This window comes from Etheostoma spectabile, chromosome 16 (genome assembly GCF_008692095.1).
Source record: "Etheostoma spectabile isolate EspeVRDwgs_2016 chromosome 16, UIUC_Espe_1.0, whole genome shotgun sequence".
NCBI classification, from domain to species: Eukaryota; Metazoa; Chordata; class Actinopteri; order Perciformes; family Percidae; genus Etheostoma; species Etheostoma spectabile.
The window spans coordinates 12,515,969-12,533,213 of NC_045748.1; the positions used below are offsets into that span (position 1 = coordinate 12,515,969).

A 17,245-nucleotide genomic window follows, 5' to 3' on the forward strand; every position below is an offset into this window, starting at 1 on the left:
ATATATATATATATATATATATATATATATATATATATATATATATATGCCACTTCATCAATTGAAACAATTGTCAGTAATTTTGACTGTAAAACATTCTCTAAAATGGTAGATGCTTTAAAAACAAAGAATCAAGGGACATTACATTGCCCCAAATTTAACTTGCAGCCTTGTTTTTTTTAAACTGGCTTTTTTATCACACTTTTGTGCCCTATGAATGGAGAAATGTGCCTGAATCTTTAAAACTTTTCTCAAATCTTTTTTTGTATACTACAGCACAGTCAATGAGAATTGCACCAACAATGTGCCAGTTGTTTTTTTTTAACTTCTTTTATTTGGATGTTGAAGGGAAAATGTGTCCTCTTTTTACAACCCCACTGTCTTCCAAAAACAAAGGAGTCATGTTTGCCTTCTGTGACTGAGTTTAATCATCAAACTCTTTTATATCTTGTCTTTTTCTAATTTTTTCTAACGCTCGTCAGTTAAAGTTAGCCCCTCATACACTCACTGTGCAGTCGATGATGTAAGTGAGTAGCAATAGCACAATAAGGCCAAATTAATGATGGGAATGCCTTCTCACAGCTACTCAACACTCAGTAATCCAGTGTTGTTGATTGGGGTTAGATATTGTAGCACAGTTCTGCCATTGCTCTTTGAAACTGGCCTGTCTTGCCTCTCACGTAGTGCATGCTGGGATAAAACTTGCAACTATAAACAGCACAAGCGGGTATGGAAAACGGATGGATGGATGGAATAGGTCCACGTTTGACTCTTGGTGCTTTATTCTTCACTCTTTTAGTAATGAAGGCTGCTGCTGTAGAGGCTGTTGTGCTTCTTAATGGAGTATTTCTATGTTTTACATTGACCTCAACCATGTAATGATCCTAAAATTGGTAAATGTGCTGGTATGTGGAGTGTGGAGATGCGATTAGTTAGTTACCTGGAAGCTTTGATTGAAAACTTTTTACGGCAGGAGCTTCATACACTGTGCACCATGTGGCCAACTGACCTCTAAGATAAGATTTTAGGAAATATCTTTTCACACCAGGCTTATTTTTTACTGTCCGCTTTTTAACTGACTGGATTGCAGGTGATTTAAACTCTTATCCATACTTGATTCATTTGATGTCTCACTTGATCATTTATTTGATATAATATCTGGCCAGGGTGATTATTACCAAGTTTTTAATGTTTTGTATGATTTTGGTATAAGACCAAGCCTTTGATAATAATCTAGAGGCAGGCATTCATCTTAAATGGATGATGGAATAAACTCACATTTTGTATCCCACTCTGGACTTTAATCAGCCAAATGTTTTAAATGAATGAGTTTACATAAATTCATCAGATTGTAGCACCAGACATTTGTACAGTGAGAACATGTCACGCTGTGGTTTTTCTTAATTATATCAGCGGTTTTGGTCAGATGAGCCAAATGCATAAAAAAAATAAGAACACATTCTGTAATTGTGTTCAGCATTAGCAAGCTGGTTCTTGCTGTCCCAACAAAACGTGCAAAATAAACTTACTTAAGGCTTTTTTTTGTCACTTTCACCCATCCCATCTTTCTTTATATGTTGTATTGAACAGAGTTAAAAGAAAGAAAAATTGTATAAATGATTCTCGTAAATTGTACATTTTTACCAATATCTCAGCCACTTTGTGTCTCTACTTTATGATTTCTCATTGTGCCTGTATTAAATGTGTAATATATGAATATATACAAATATATTAAAAAGACTAAGAGTGTTCTGTGTAGTTTCTTTTAGCCTCACCATGCAGATATAGTAAGAGCTTCCATCAAGATTATATATTTTTTCAAGATTATTTATTTTTATTTTTTGCTACAAAGTCATAGGTTTGTATCAAACTGGTGACATTGCGGTTGTGTGGCGTGTGCTTAGCTACCAACGGGCTTCGATCCGCACACATTTTTGGATATACGTTCATGGTTCCAAGTCATTGTTTACGGATGACTTCAAGTTTATCTAAGCTTTTCATCTAACACCACCAGCAGTTCAAAATTTCAATTTGTCCAATAATTTTAAACTTTACATTTTTATGACCAAATACCTCAAAGTGATGACTACTGCTAGAGCATGAGTTAAAGAATTTAAGAAAGTGAAAGCTGTTTTTACAATGAACAAATATGCTGATGCTTGAGATTAGAATCATGAATCTGTAAATAGGAGAGCAGGTTTTCTCTTGTGGAGGCCACGATGTCCACATGAGTTTCTCCTCTGCATTATTGGGTCATCATGGAAAGTACAACAAGTCCATTCAATAGGTCACGATGAGTTGATGGGTCAGATCTCTCAAAAACATGTTTTTCTCTAAAAGAGCCACAGTGTTTTCTCTATTTTTTGTGTGACTATATGAGCTTCAATGATAATTGTTTTGAGTTAACTGAAGCACAGTATATCTCAAAGCAACTGAAATGTTATTCCAAAGACTCAACGGTACAAAAAAACTACCCCTCACTTTAATCTACAGTTCAAAGCTTGTGTGAACACTCTTTTATGCGTGCTTTAAAGGTAAATATAAATGGACTGTTCTTATATAGCACATTTGTAGTTTCTAGCCCCTAAAGGTGCCCGGCCACACGTATTTCACTTTGTGGTAATGTCTGAAGTTTGACCATGGACTCTAACATTTTTGGTTGAATAAATCCCTTGGTTACCTTGTTTCAAGCCATTCTAGTGTGGTATAGAAAGCCTGCAGGAAGACTTAGCTTGCTTTGTGCCAGTTCTTATTTATATTCAACAAGCTAAGCTGCTTGACTCTGATTGGCTAACAGCTATTAAGATCCTTTACCCAGCGCAACTGGTTGAGCTCATGAATAGTAACGAGCTCAAACAACAGGCTGTCAGACTGACCAGCTTTTGTAATTGGCCTGATTTCTCCTCTTTCTTTTCAGTGGCTAGAGCTGACAGAGGACCTAGCAGTTCTTTTTCACATTCACCGATATACCAAAAACACATATGGAACTAAGAGATTTGTGTGTGGCAGGGCAGGGCGGCTGTGGCTCAGTGGTAGAGCGGTTGCCTGGCAGTCGGAAGGTTGGTGGTTTGATCCCCGCCCCAGCAGTCATTGTCGAAGTGTCCTTGGGCAAGACACTGAACCCCGAGTTGCCCCGTGCTGCGCATTGGAGTGTGTATGTGTGTGAGTGTTTATCTGATGAGCAGGTGGCACCTTGTACGGTAGCCCCGGCCACAGTGGATGAATGTGTGTGAAAGGTGAATGTTTCCTGTAGATGTAAAAGCGCTTTGAGCAGTTGTTAAGACTGGAAAAGCGCTATATAAATACAGCACATTTACCTTTTAATATAAATTCAATGGAAAGATTGAAACATTTGAAAACCACACTGAATTGATCTAAATTGACAGATGTACTGTAGCACTCCCCAATAGATGGGGAGGGGGGGGGGGGGGGGGCGATTACTGTCTTGGGGTGAACTGGCCCTTTAAAGCCATCTAAATTGCCCCAAAACATACAGATTTTATGATAAAATATTGCAGGCTAAAAAGTCAAAAGTTGTAATAGTGCAAAAGATACATAATTTTTTTAAATAAACATATTCCATATGCAGGAGGATAGGGCATGAAAGAAAGCTTGAAGACACCACCACACGTGTTAGTAATGTGCTGTTTGCACCAGGAGAGCCTCATACAGTGCTTTGCTTAGGAGGATGTATGCGTGACCGTGCGTACACGCTCAGCACTACATCAACACCTTATGCATATTTACACACTCAGTCATGCCTTGTGTCCCTCTGGCTGAAGACCTCCTCATGCCGTTTGAAATGCACCGTCAGAGCTGCCTTTTCACAGCTACACGTGGGTGTCATCAGTGTTGCCTTTACTTTTCTCCGTCCGCTGCACTCAGAAGAAGAGGAAGAGATCTTGAGGTCTCCTGTGTATGATGTTATTCTCTGACAGGCCAAAGTGAGATATGTGAGCTGAAGTCCTTTCCAAAAACTGTGTAGGTCCATATGTAGAGTCTTGCGTGTGCCCAGGCATTTTTTACAACTTGACAGGATGTGTGAATGTGAGTGTGTGGGCTGTACAGGTAGCAGGCTACTAAAGAGAAATGGGATTAAGGGAATTTAAAGGAATACTTTGACATTGTTTGCTTTCTTGCCGAGAGTTAGATGAGAAGATTGGTACCACTCTCAATCTTCTCTTCTAACTCTTGACAAGAAAGCAAATAAGAGTGTTTTCCAAAATATCAAACTATAATTTAAAAACGGTGGGAATTCTGGGTTCTGGGATGGTCAAGCCATCTGTGTCTCGATTGAGAGACTCTGAACGTCAGAATCAGCTCTGTGAAACAGTCGGAGCAGAGGGAGCATTTAGTCTTTGTTGTCCACCATCACAGTGATGTTTGTCCAAAGGCTCACTGGAGCCATAGAGTTGAGTTATTCTACAACACAGAGAGCGAGCCCCACATCAGTAACATTCATGGGCAATTTACAACTGATGTGCCCATTTGATCTCCCTCTTCACCACGAGAGAAAAACATCTGAACAAACACGGCTGGTGTAAGTTTATTGCATTAATATGGATTCTTTTTCCCCTGCTACTCCTGCTCACTCCAAAACCGAGACGACCTCTTTAGAATAACTCAAACCTGGAACATGTCAGACTCACATCCAAAGGCGTCTGTCGCATTTTCCACTCGGCAAGCAGAACTCTGTCAACTGTTTCCTTCTGGCAATGAAAAACATGAACACAATTCACTGTTAACGGAACTGACAGGGAATTGCTCACGACAGAAGGACTTGGACAAACTGTTTTAATCTGGATGACATCGGCGGATCCCCAGCTTTACAATCACTCAATCAATCAATCAATCAATCAATTATACAGCCTACAAAACATGTGCGTGTCCATGTTTGAATAGATTCTTTTTGGGGGATTTTTGCCTTTATTTGATCGTGACAGTAGAATATAGACATGGAAACAGATGCTGGGTAATAATCTGTTCAGAAACACTTGCACAATGTTAAAAAATAATAACTTGCACACTGTTTTCAGGCCGTTATGGTTTCACATTTTGTTCTGTTTCCTGTTTTATTGTGGTAGTCTCTTTTTCTGTCTTCCCTTGCCTTGTTTCACTTCCTGGCTTTTTGTTTTCCCGCTTTTGGGATTGTCTGATGTCTTTCACCTGTTTACCAGCCATGTGTCACCTGCCTCTTGTTACCCTGTGTAATTGGTCGTTGTGTTGCCCTTGTCTTGTGTCAGATCATTGTATAGTTTTCTGTTTGTATTGCGTGTGTGTGAGTCTTCCCGGTTAGTCTCGGTGTTCCTTGTGTTTTCTATTTTGTCTTTCAAGTTCCTTCTGGATTATTTTTTGCCTGCTGTATCCGGGACTCCTTTTGTTTGCATATATTTTTCATTTATATTAAATCCTCAAACTATCCACTGCCATCCTCTGAAGCCTCGACATTAACCTCAGCCTAAGGAGAAGACCACTTGTGGTCACCATCTTGGCTTTTATCTATGAAATATGTCCGGAACATATCTGAAGGGCCAATCTGAGAATATATCTAAGCAATCTAATTAATCTAGCAATCTAAATAAATGTTAATCTTGAAATACAAGTGAACTTTTGTATAGAAAAACTAAAGCAGAAAATACCACAGAGACAGTTTTGAGTACTTTGCCAGGTATTTATATTTCTATCTGTGTGTGAACAGTTTTGTCATTGTGGTAGCAAGATTCAGTCAGGAAACTTTACAAGTGTGTAGCTGAGATAAAAATGAACCATTGACCCTAACTACCCCCCCCCCCCCCCCCCCCCCCCCCCCCCCCCCCCCCCCTCCCATTTAACACCCCTGGCCTGATTTGCGGCCGGTGTAGTCTATATCCTTGCCATTCCACTTTGGGATTGCTCCAGTGCGGATGTGTATATTTTTGCTGATGTCTATTTAGCAGCGGCTCTGTGCGGAGCTCATCGCCGGCCATGGCGATTGTGATTGATTTAAAGAAATGCCAATAAACCAGAGCACAATTTTCTCCCATCACAGAATACTGTGTGGACTAGCCAGACCCTCCCCCGCTCCGCAGCGTGTGGATGGTTTCGCACAGCGAGACTACAGCTGGTGTGATACATTTTCCCTGACTTACCGTATTAGTTGATAAACCAGAAAGCTGATTACAGTAATCTAGTCAAGGTTTGTGGAAAAAGCCTGAATTTAATCTTTCAATGTCCCCTGGAGCGAGAAATGACTTTGCAATGAAATATTCACCTTTGTCTCTGTCTCCATCATTTGCATAGAGGGGCTTCCTGTCTTCATCACTGTCTACATTACCAGGACTTCAGTTGTATCTGGAAATAATTAAACCATGAATTCTGTTTGGTTGGTTTCACAGCTACCAGTTGTATCTGCATTCACCCCTCTGCTTCTTTTGCACATTCAAGACACATTCAAGAGTCAGGTGAGATGTACTGTAAAGCCTGGGGTGATGATGAACTGCAATAACTGTACCGCTGTTACACGGCAACTGCAAACAGACATACTACTGTTGTGATTTCAATGTTTCCTGACCACTGCTAGAAAGGTGAAAGGATCCAGTGAGGAGACACTCATTGTCCCGTCAACTGGCAGACCCCACTGCATTTGCAGCCCTTGGGAGAGGGAGTGGACCCTTTCGTGCCATGTCCACAGAGGCATGTCACAGGCTATTTGTCATGGTAAGCATGTATGTATGTGTGTGTGTTTGTGTGTGGGGGAAGGGATCACTGAGAAATAGTCACATCCTAAATCCTGAAACAGTGATCCTTTGGCCCACCTTTATTGGCATTGCTACTGTAATGCTTCTCAGCAAATTACACATGCATAAATAATACATACGTTATATGGAGGAAAAATTGTCAAACTATAATGTGGAAAATCAGAAGGATTAAATTAGGTACTGTAGATATATTTGAAACATAGACGAAGAAGATGGATTCCGGAGGAATGTTAAGCAACTTCCAGGTGCCGCCAACAGAGAGAACAAGAACACCATTCACTCAAAGAGGAGAGAGACAAGGGCGGCTGTGGCTCAGTGGTAAAGCGGTTGCCTGCCGAGGTTGGTAGTTCGATCCTTGGCAAAGACACTGAACCCTGCACCATCGGAGTGTAAATGTGTGAGTGGGTTTATCTGATGAACAGGTGGCGCCTTGTACAGCAGCCTCAGTCACAGTGTATGAAGGTGTGTGAATGGTTCCTGTACTATGTAAAAGTGCATTGAGTAGGCGGTAAGACTAGAAAAGTGCTATATGAGAACAGTCCATTTACAAGGACAACATTTCAACTCTCAAGAACGCTTTTTGAAGATCCTTGACTTGTCTTTGTCTCAGATAAAGACGCATTTCTCATGACACACTAATGGCAATAAAAGAGGTGAATGAAGAAGAATCTTAAGTTTTCTGTGGGTTTTTCTTGTAATGGGCCTATGGTTAGCATTTTTTACCACATTTTATCGTTTCATGCAGTGTGGGACTCTTATCGCAATGGTCTGGTCTAGGTTTTGACTCTGTCTCAACCCTCTCAGTGTCTCGGTCTTGTCTCGGTCTCGATACACATTGGTCTTGGTCATGACTTGGTCTTGGTTTAGGTGGTCTTGACTACAACACTGGTTCACAGAAAAGGAGAGAGACAAGGACAACATTTCAACAATGGGAAAAGAGAAGAGGACACTTTTTAAACAGATGGTGAAGAGACCAGGACACTGTTCCCACAGAAGGAGAGAGACAAGGGAACCATTTACATGGAGGGAACGGGGTGAACAGTGCTCTTATCTCTTATTCATACAGAGGGAGAGACAAGAAAAGACAAGGCTTGGTTTCTACAAACCTAAAGGCCTTGACTGACACACCAGGGTGGTGAGTGTCCGTCGCCATGGTTTTTGCGGTGTGTCCGGCTCCGTCGCCAACCGTCGATCTTCAGGCACCGCCAGGTGAAAAGAAGGGTGGCCCAATGTGCAGCTTTGACGCTTTGGTGCATGAAGGACATGGAGGGATGTGTTAGGAGTTAGGATTCTCCAAATCATATCCTTTAAAGAGTGACATCTGTGAAGGGCATCATTATTTACTGCTGAACTGTAATTTTCATGGCCATTTGACGTGTCGATGCTCTGTGACTATTTCTAAAAAAATAACAAAAAATAAATGAAATAAAAGCGACTGCATAGGCTGTATAGATGTTGGAAAGATGTGCTTTCAAAAGGATGGTGGCAGAGATGTGAAAAACGCATAAGCCCAGGGGATCTACACACACACACACACACACACACACACACACACACACACACACACACACACACACACACACACACACACACACACACACACACACACACAAATACACAGAACTCTCCTTTCCAGAGAGGAAATGTTCAGTCCATAAATATTTGGAGTTGGTAATTGAAAGAATCTGTGCAGCTTCAATTCTGGGAGATTCTTTAAACACTGCACTTGTATGGATTCTTTGTATAGTATCTGTCCCTTTGTTCATCAGGGCCAGGTGAAATGAGCTGAGGCTATGGTTAACATAAAGACAGACAGATACATACACACACACGCACACACGCACACACGCACACACATTCAAAGAAACAGAAACACAGGTTAGATCTGATACTTGCTTGTTTCCCTCTGAAGACCTTTTGTTTTGCTTTGCCATAAGCTGCATGTGATCCTGCTTTCCACATTGGCATGCTTGTTACACGCAATACAGTGCGGATGTGCAATGCAAGCTGTCCGCTGGGAGAGGAGCAGACTGCTACGAAATTCAACTGAAAACATGTTTGCATGTCACAGTGTTTGCATTCGGAATTAAAAATTCATGAACATACTTGGTTTTTTACTGTAGCGCACACAGGTGTTTAGCTGTTTGCTGTGCTGCAGCCTATGGAGGAGACAAATTAAGTAGGCTAATGTTAGATGAGACTATTGTGGAGGATTGTTGTCCTTGCTATTGTTAGATAGCAAGTCTAATAGAAATTCAGCTTTGCCACACAACCATAAAAGGGGAATTAAACAAATACAGAGTATGGCTTGCCATACACTGAAAGAACAGGCAGCTTTAGTAGACCCTGTGTGAAGTGTTAAGGCTCTTTCAACTGCGTGTTACGTGGGAGTTTCACTTTGTGTGGAGCTCATTTAGCCTCTGACTGTAACACGTATAGCGTGATGTGTTTTTAAGCCCCTCCACTTAACATGCTAGACTGATCTGTTCAACCATTGCAGTATGAGCTGCCTGTCGCTGATAAGTTATACATAGCGGGTGTGTGTGAAATGACATATGACAAGGTGGACTTCGGATCACGTTCCATGCGTGCAGGAATCATTTTGTGCCTCTACCAAAATGTTCTCTCATGGTCTTTATTGTTTTAAAGATAATTCTTTTGGGCATTAGGTTTTTATTTTCACAGGATAAATGAAGACATGAAAGGGGGAATGACATGCAGCAAAGGGCCGCAGGTCGGAGTCTAACCCTCGGCCGCTGCGTCCAGGAGTAAACCTCCATGTGTGTGCGCGTGCTCAACCAACTGAGCTAACCCAGCCACTCATGGTCGTAATACACGTGTTGTGTTCACTGGGGACCGGGGACATGTTTCATACCTGACTAAAATATGAACCGTATATAGAGTTCATTCTAGTGCATCATTTGACAGCACGCTCATGTTTTATCGTGTAGGCGTATGGGTTGATAATTACTATTGTTCCACAATTTGTATAAATAAACCTTTCTGCCTTAATTCACCAACCCACACAGTTGTCCACATGAGTTCATGCAAACATGCTAAAAAAAGATGCCATTTAAAATGGACAGTGATACCGGTACACAATGTTCTTATTATTCAATTATTGTTTATTGGTTTTAATAACACAATGTTCCTATCCCCTGTCAACATAAGTCAAGTGCAGTCAGGATAACTGATAATGTGTCCTCTCGGCTGGTAAGTGTCTTTCTAGTTACTGAGTGTTGATTCTGTTTGACTTCACTGTGAGAGGCAGCGTGGCTCACTTGGAATTTGACACCCAGGGGACTCATGGACCCTATCATGACCTCCGTTGGAGACTCTTTCAGGCTCACCAGTGTCTGCACGTTTGGGATCATCTCCTGCTGGACCTGCCAACAACGGGACATTCTTTCACTTTAGTGCTTACATGACAGATACTGCTTCAACTTTTAAGGAAGCACAAACCTTTAAAGGCTCTGACACACCAACCCGACAGGCGACCAGTCGGACTGATCAGTCGGCTCCCGTCCCTCTAAAAAGTACCTCGGAACACACCGAAGCAACGCAGACTGGAACGTACGTTCTGCGCATGTTTGAGACATAATACGTTTTCGTAACAGCTAATCTGTATTGCCGCCCAAAAACTGAAAACTGAAAATGACGGATCATCTCTCTAGACCTAGAAAACAGAGAGCACTCTGTCGTCGGTCATTGCTTTCATCAGAGAGCGTTGATACTAGTCATAAGAAAGTATGATGGCTAGTACTAAGAAGATACTGGCGTTGTCAGCTCCGGTTTTCACTGATTTGCTAATCAAAGGCTAGCACTCCACCCATCAGATTGATCATTGAGTCCGACTGCCCACTGGACGATTCTGCATGTCAAATTGGCCAAAATGGATGCAGACGGCTCCCCTGACAACGGCACGGAACACACAAACAGATTCGGGTCACTGACCTCGCCAGACTGTTCGACGGCTGATAATCGAGTTGGTGTGTCCGATGGCCGAGCGTCGGCAGAAAAGAAAACAGTTCACCGAAACGTGTTTCTGAAAACATTTTAAGGCCGTGCAGTTGCTGAATCTGTCTTCCTTTAAGATCGACAAAGGTCAGTTTAAAAGATTTTCGCCAGATTTTGAGAGGCTCTACTCCCGCTCCTCCCGCTCATTTCCGGGTTAGCAAAGTAGCAAAAAGACCCAAACTAAAACTGTCTTGTGACTGTAAGAGAGGGAACATGTTGTGGTACACTGACATGTTGTCGGTGTAACACTCTCTCAGGCTTTTCATAAACTAAAATGAGCCTTTTGTCAATAAAATGAAAATAATTGAGACCAAAATAACTTCCCAACTTCTCATTTAATCACCCTTAGCTGTGTTGACATTCACTGCAGTCTTTCTAGCTCAGTCGTATATTCAACATGTGGCCTGCGCTGTGCTGAACTAACGGTATGACGTCACATCAAAACCATTTTACAGTGTATATGTGCTTTGTAGAAAAGCGTGATTTTTTAATTTTTTATTTTCACACCTGGTTCTAAACCAAGTCTGGAGGTGGAAACATAACACTGTGTATTGTCACAAAAGAAAGCTTTCTTTCCACTACTTGCACGATCCCATTTATTTACAAAAAAAAAAAATTTAATCAAATATCCTTGGACAGACAAGGTTTCTACTGAACCCAAAGCTGCACTCCATTAGTGGAAAGTTACAAGTTTTCACTTTCTTTTATTGTTTTGAGACAATTACTCCCAGCAGGTTTCCAGGAAAGTAATTCGCTTTAATAAAAGCAGACAGCAGGAATAATACAGTTAACCTAGGATAACTATAACCTGCTGCCCTGATCATATGAACACATGCTCTGCTCACCAGCTCTCACTTATGTTGTCACAACTTCTGACCTGTTTCAGTGTGTTTCCACGGGTTAATGCCAAATACGGGAATGATCAAGGGAGAAATTGCTCAGCCTCATTGTTTTCTTTTTAAGGGCAACCGGCTCCCTAACGTGCGCTTTAAGCATAACCAATTGGGCCTGTAAACACGTGGATACGAGCCATTAGCTCTCTTCTTACATCCAGCCTGCCTGAGATATGCTCTTTAATTCCTCATAGGATTGAGAAGACAGAGGATGACAAGACCAAAGCTACTTGTTCACCTCCACCTGCATGTGAAGACATCTACCCTTCCTTTAGCACAATAACCCAATCGGACATCAGCCCCTCCTGACACTTGCTCAGTATGCCGTGTCTTTCTGAGCTCTTCCTCTGACTCTTCCTCTTTCTTGCTAACATGTTAAACTGTTTCGATAAAATGTCCTGTAGAACAAATCTTCCATTTCCCCCCTGCGTTTCGTTCCACAGCTAAACTTTGCTTATAGGTTTTACTTTCCTCTCACAGCTGTCATCATGTACAGTTACCATCATAATTATGTATGAAGTCATGCAATCCACTAAATTGAGGCTCCGTTGGAAGAAAACCTCATTAAAATGGAGATGAATGGACAAACTCGGCTCTATCTGAGGGCTCTAAGGTTCTGGAAACTTAGAGATATACTACCCACCACCACACACACACACACACACACACACACACACACACACACACACACACACACACACACACACAAAACAACCACACACACACACACACACACACACACCACACACACACACACCACACACACACACACACACACACACACACATATTTATCCAGTGCGGGTTGTCTCTCAGCTGCAGAAACCACTATAATACATCCATTAAATATTAAATGTTGGCAGAGGGACTGTGGACAGCCACTGCTGCCTGACACAAACATGGGGACACTTTAGCAGAGATGCTTTAAGAAAATGAGAAGCATTAACTTTTGAGGGGGGGGGGGGGGGGGGGGGGATCATAAGTTCATTTAATTTGTAATTGTTAACATGTTGGCAGCTTTTCTCATATCTGTGTGTGGCATTTAAAGAGGATGATCGCCTGAATATATCAGTCTCAATATGTCATTATTAAATTACATGTCTTTAATTTTAATGGTGATGACGATAATAATAACAGGTCATCGGTCATAATTGGGCCAGTAATCCATTCGGATTAAGATTAATGTCGTATTTCTTCCCCCTTTCCCTGCAGGATCCTTCAACTCTCTAACAGTTGAGTGAGGCGTTTAATGTCAGTTGTGTTTGCAGGACATGACAAACACAAGTGTCACTGCACCACACGGGGGCAGAAACACTGAGGAAATCAACACACCTTCTCTCAGGGTCAGGTCAGGTACGGGGTAATAATAATAATAGTAATAATCATGATAATAATAATAATAATAATAATAGTAATATTGATTATAATAATAATAATAATAATAGTAATATTGATTATAAAATTTACAAAATATATGTCGTTTACAATGAATAAAGCATTGTTTTCTCTATTAAATCAGAGTTTAAATCTCGCTTGTATTAAATTAAATTTGGCAATTTTCATTCATAACTTAACTTTTATTCCACGAGCTTAATGAACTTCATCTTATTTTTGTAACTTTCTATAACTTTTTATAATCTTATTTATGTGTCTTTTGTCTCACAGAACAAATGTAAATGGACTTTTTTGGTAACACGAATAAACTCGCCAGAAACCAACTTTAAACTTTAACTTTTTTGTTGATAATGAATGAATGAATTAATAAAGTCTTCGTTTCGAACGAATGGCGATTAACAGACAACACATTAACACAAAGAATAATCCTGAGAGACACCTAGGTTTTTGAATTCATTGGCGAATTATTTTTATTACATTGAATGGTTTGCTAATTTAATTGGGATCGAATCAGGAGCTTTTGATGGAAATAAAAGTTGATTTATTTGGTTAAAACTTTTTCTGGTGATAAAAAAAAATAAATGTTCAGCTATTGTTATGTGTAAATGAAGTACGTGGGGGTGGGGGGAGCGAAAACCAAAATGTTTGTTGTCAAATGTTTTTTTTTCTTCTTTTTTGTAAATTAAAAAACTAAAACGAGACAAAAAAATGGCATTCATGTAGTTTAAAAAAACAAATATTTACAACAGACGCGAAAATATCTTTGACATTTGGGACTATAGTTTGTATCTAAAAAAATAAATAAAAGCTTGTTGGTGTGATCTGTGTTATTATCGGTGCTTAAAAACATAAAGAACTACACCTCAGCAGCAGGAAACATGTTTAAACGAGTTAATGAACTTTTTTTATTTGAAGGAGAGATGATATGTCACTGTACTTAACATGTTAAGCAAGCAAATATATATATATATATATATATATATATATATGCTTGCTTAAATCCCCCTACATTAACAGCCGGCTTTGCTCCAAAAAGCACGAGCAACTCCCAAACAACTTTCCAAAAATTGAAAATTCATAGCAATTTAGAAAACATCTCAGGACCTCCTTCAAACTTTGCGCCGTGTTCTGCAGATCTGGGACCGCAGCGCAATATGACTTTCATTAATTTTACAGCCCAGTAAAATGCGGGTGGCCGACAGCAGGGCCCATTATTTCACCATTCTGGAGCACTGGAGACGATTTATGAAAGTATTACGGAACATGTTGAACGATAACAACTCGGAAATAAAAGAGAACGGATGAAAAAAGTGGAAATAGTGCCCGCGAGAACGTGAGTCCTGACATGAGTTTTAAGGTTATGAAGATAGGTTAGCAGTAATTATGCGGTTAATAATAATAATAATAATAATAATAATAATAATAAGAAGAAGAAGAAGAAGAAGAAGAAGAAGAAGAAGAAGAAGAAAACGTTATTATTTCCAGCTGGAGATCCTTTAAAGAAAAATAGCAATAGGCCTACAGGAATTATTTACAAGTATGTTGGCCTACGAAAGAAATGTTGAAATGACTCGGAAGCCGACAACATGTCCTGATACATGATGCTGCTTTACAATAATAATAATAATACACTCTGTACTGCAAATGAAAAACAGAGTTCGTGAAGTTTACTCTAACACATGAAAGCTCTCTGTGAGGGCAACAGGTGTTTCTGCATCTCTGCTGGCCTGGGCCAAGCCTTTCTCTCTCAGTCTGTGTTGTTTTTGTCACGTGTTTTCTTTTCCAGGATGAGCGTGCATTGTGATGCCACTGAAGTGGTTTGATTGTGCAGGAGGTTCCTGAGCTGGAGGCCCTTTCACTGAAACACATGTGCTCCCAGCTAAACATTTGCGGACGGATTTGGAAACTACATCTGAGATGGCTTTTTTTTCTTTTGAAATCAAAAATACCAAAGGGGTCAGATAATCCCTGGAAATCACGATTAGACTGGAGTAATTAGCGTTGACCTTGCTCGGCAGTGAGTGGACCGAGCCATTGTGTTTGCATTGTTACACCACCTTCCTCCCATACGCTGCATGCCAATACGACTGAGAAGGCTCGGCCTCTGCAACTCACAAACAGCTGAAGTCGGTGTTGGAACTGCAACTTGAGCTCATTGTGTCAGGATATTCTGTTGTAACACTGCACTCAACAAAGGGCTTTGTCTTGACGGACAAAAAGATACACATGACACATCATGACAGTGTCAAAATCTTACAAAGAAAAATATTTAACGTCAGTTTAGTTTCAGCAGCAGTCCAACATTTTAATTGACAGACACAGAAGTCTCCATTTTCACTTCATTTCATATGTTTGTATATATATATATATATATACATAGGCTATATATATGTATATATATATATACATATATATAGGCTTTAAAGTGCATTAAAATCTCAAAATCATCTCATTTATTTCACACTGTCTGACTGATCATCTTGTTCACACGTGAGTAAAATTCCAAATACTCCATGATTCTTTATGCCATGCACTATTGCTTCAAATAGAAATATTATAGACATATTTTATGCAAATCTGTTATTCACATTTTCACAAAATGTTGAAACTTTCTCAGATAAAAATGAAAAAAATGTCGTTCCGTGTCTGGCTGCAGGACAGTAGGTAACGCGTGGGGTTTTCTGTTAAGGAGTTGAACAGGAGAGTTGTATACCTTTGTAATTGCTAAGGAACCTACTGCCTCATTTAGTGAATTATCAGCACCAAGCAATGCATGTGTTTTCTTTTGCATTATGTAAGCTTATGCTAAAGGATCGGTTTACCTTAATTACAAAAATACATGTTTTTACTCACTTAGGCAATGGTTCTGCTTTAGACCCCATAATACAACGCGCTCGTGACATCTTGTCCCATGGCATGTACAGTATATACTTTGTGAGAGGCTTAAAGAGGTCAAACTTTCCAGTTTTTACTTTATAAAAAAAGAAGCAAAGACTGCAGAAAATAAACATGGATTTATTCAGTTATGTTTTTTTTTTTTTATGTTGTAGCTGGTATGACCATCTTGTGACCCTTCATAGGGGTTCCGATCCCCTGGTTGAGAACCACTTCTTGAAAGAAAAGGTCTCTGTGGAAAACTTGACAGACTGTGTATTATCCCCAAAACACTTTTCTTGAGAAAAAAAGTTTTTGGTTTAAAGTTCTTTTTTTTTTATTAACGTGAGTAAGCTACCACAAAAAAACTTAATTTACTCTCAGAGACAAATATCTAAAACACCCAAAGTAATGGCTTGACACCAGTTTGTTTTCTTACATTTGAGTGGATCAACCCTTTAAATGTCGCATGTGTGCGTGGAATTGGATGCATCTGAGGAAAACTCTCCACTAAAAGGACATGGAAGGACGCAGGCTTCTGTCAGGACATTATTTTGACGGGAAAGGCAGACCTGGCGAGCCTCAGTCACATATTCCTCTCCGAGTGCCTCGTGATTATTCTTAGCAGCTGAAAGTGGCTGTTTTGAAAATAAGTTCCTGACCGTACATCAAAAGATCCCAGTGCCACAGTGGTGGGCTTGCTTTCATTTCACTGTGTGTATGTGTGCGTGTGTGTATGTGTGCGTGTGTGTGTGTGTGTGTGTGTGTGTCTCTGCTACGTTAGAGCCTGTGCAACTACAGGGCATGAAGACGGGGGACAAATGGATTCCATGTTTGCAGGAAAACACGCTGGAGGCACAGGAAAACTTTGTTGTTTATGAAGAACACGTGAAACCAATCAAATCTGAATTATCTTCCTGTTGTTCCAGCTTTTGTCGTTTGCAGTTTTCAGTTCGCTCGCCAGCGGTGTCACCACCCAGCGAGCAGGTCTGTGCCTGTGACTGAAAGGTAGGCTGTAGTTTAGGCTACTGGTCGCAGTGTGTATGCAGTGTGAACTCGCATGTACCCAGAGACTCACACTGCACACACACGCATTCAGTGTTTTCAGTGTTTTTGGACAGCCACTCTGGAATTGATTGGACTGCTCACTTCCAGGTTTAAGTCCTCACATTTGGTATTGTGTAACTTGTTGTGGTGAAAAATGCAAATTGTCAGCTTTTGTATGCTGAAAATACAGGTTCAATCTTGCCTTTTTGTCCTCCTTTCTTCTAGCTTCCACGCACACACACACACACACACACACACACACACACACACACACACACACACA

At 40.4% G+C, this 17,245-nt stretch overlaps 1 protein-coding gene and 1 long non-coding RNA gene across 10 annotated transcripts in view; both read left to right on the forward strand.

The window, feature by feature from the left end:
• Positions 1-1,505, forward strand: part of fcho2 (FCH and mu domain containing endocytic adaptor 2) — a 51,365-nt gene extending 49,860 nt beyond the window's left edge. For all 9 annotated transcript variants that reach the window (XM_032540282.1, XM_032540286.1, XM_032540284.1 and 6 more), the window contains one exon: positions 1-1,505. This exon is cut by the window's left edge and continues 949 nt beyond it. The gene's annotated coding sequence lies outside the window, so the exon portion shown is untranslated.
• Positions 1,506-4,349: 2,844 nt separating this feature from the next.
• The window catches only part of LOC116704702 (uncharacterized), a 24,576-nt gene continuing 11,680 nt past the window's right edge, over positions 4,350-17,245 (forward strand). The window contains exons 1-2 of the long non-coding RNA XR_004335762.1: positions 4,350-4,360; positions 7,715-7,720. This is a non-coding gene — a long non-coding RNA (uncharacterized LOC116704702). The remainder of the gene's footprint in view (positions 4,361-7,714; positions 7,721-17,245) is intronic.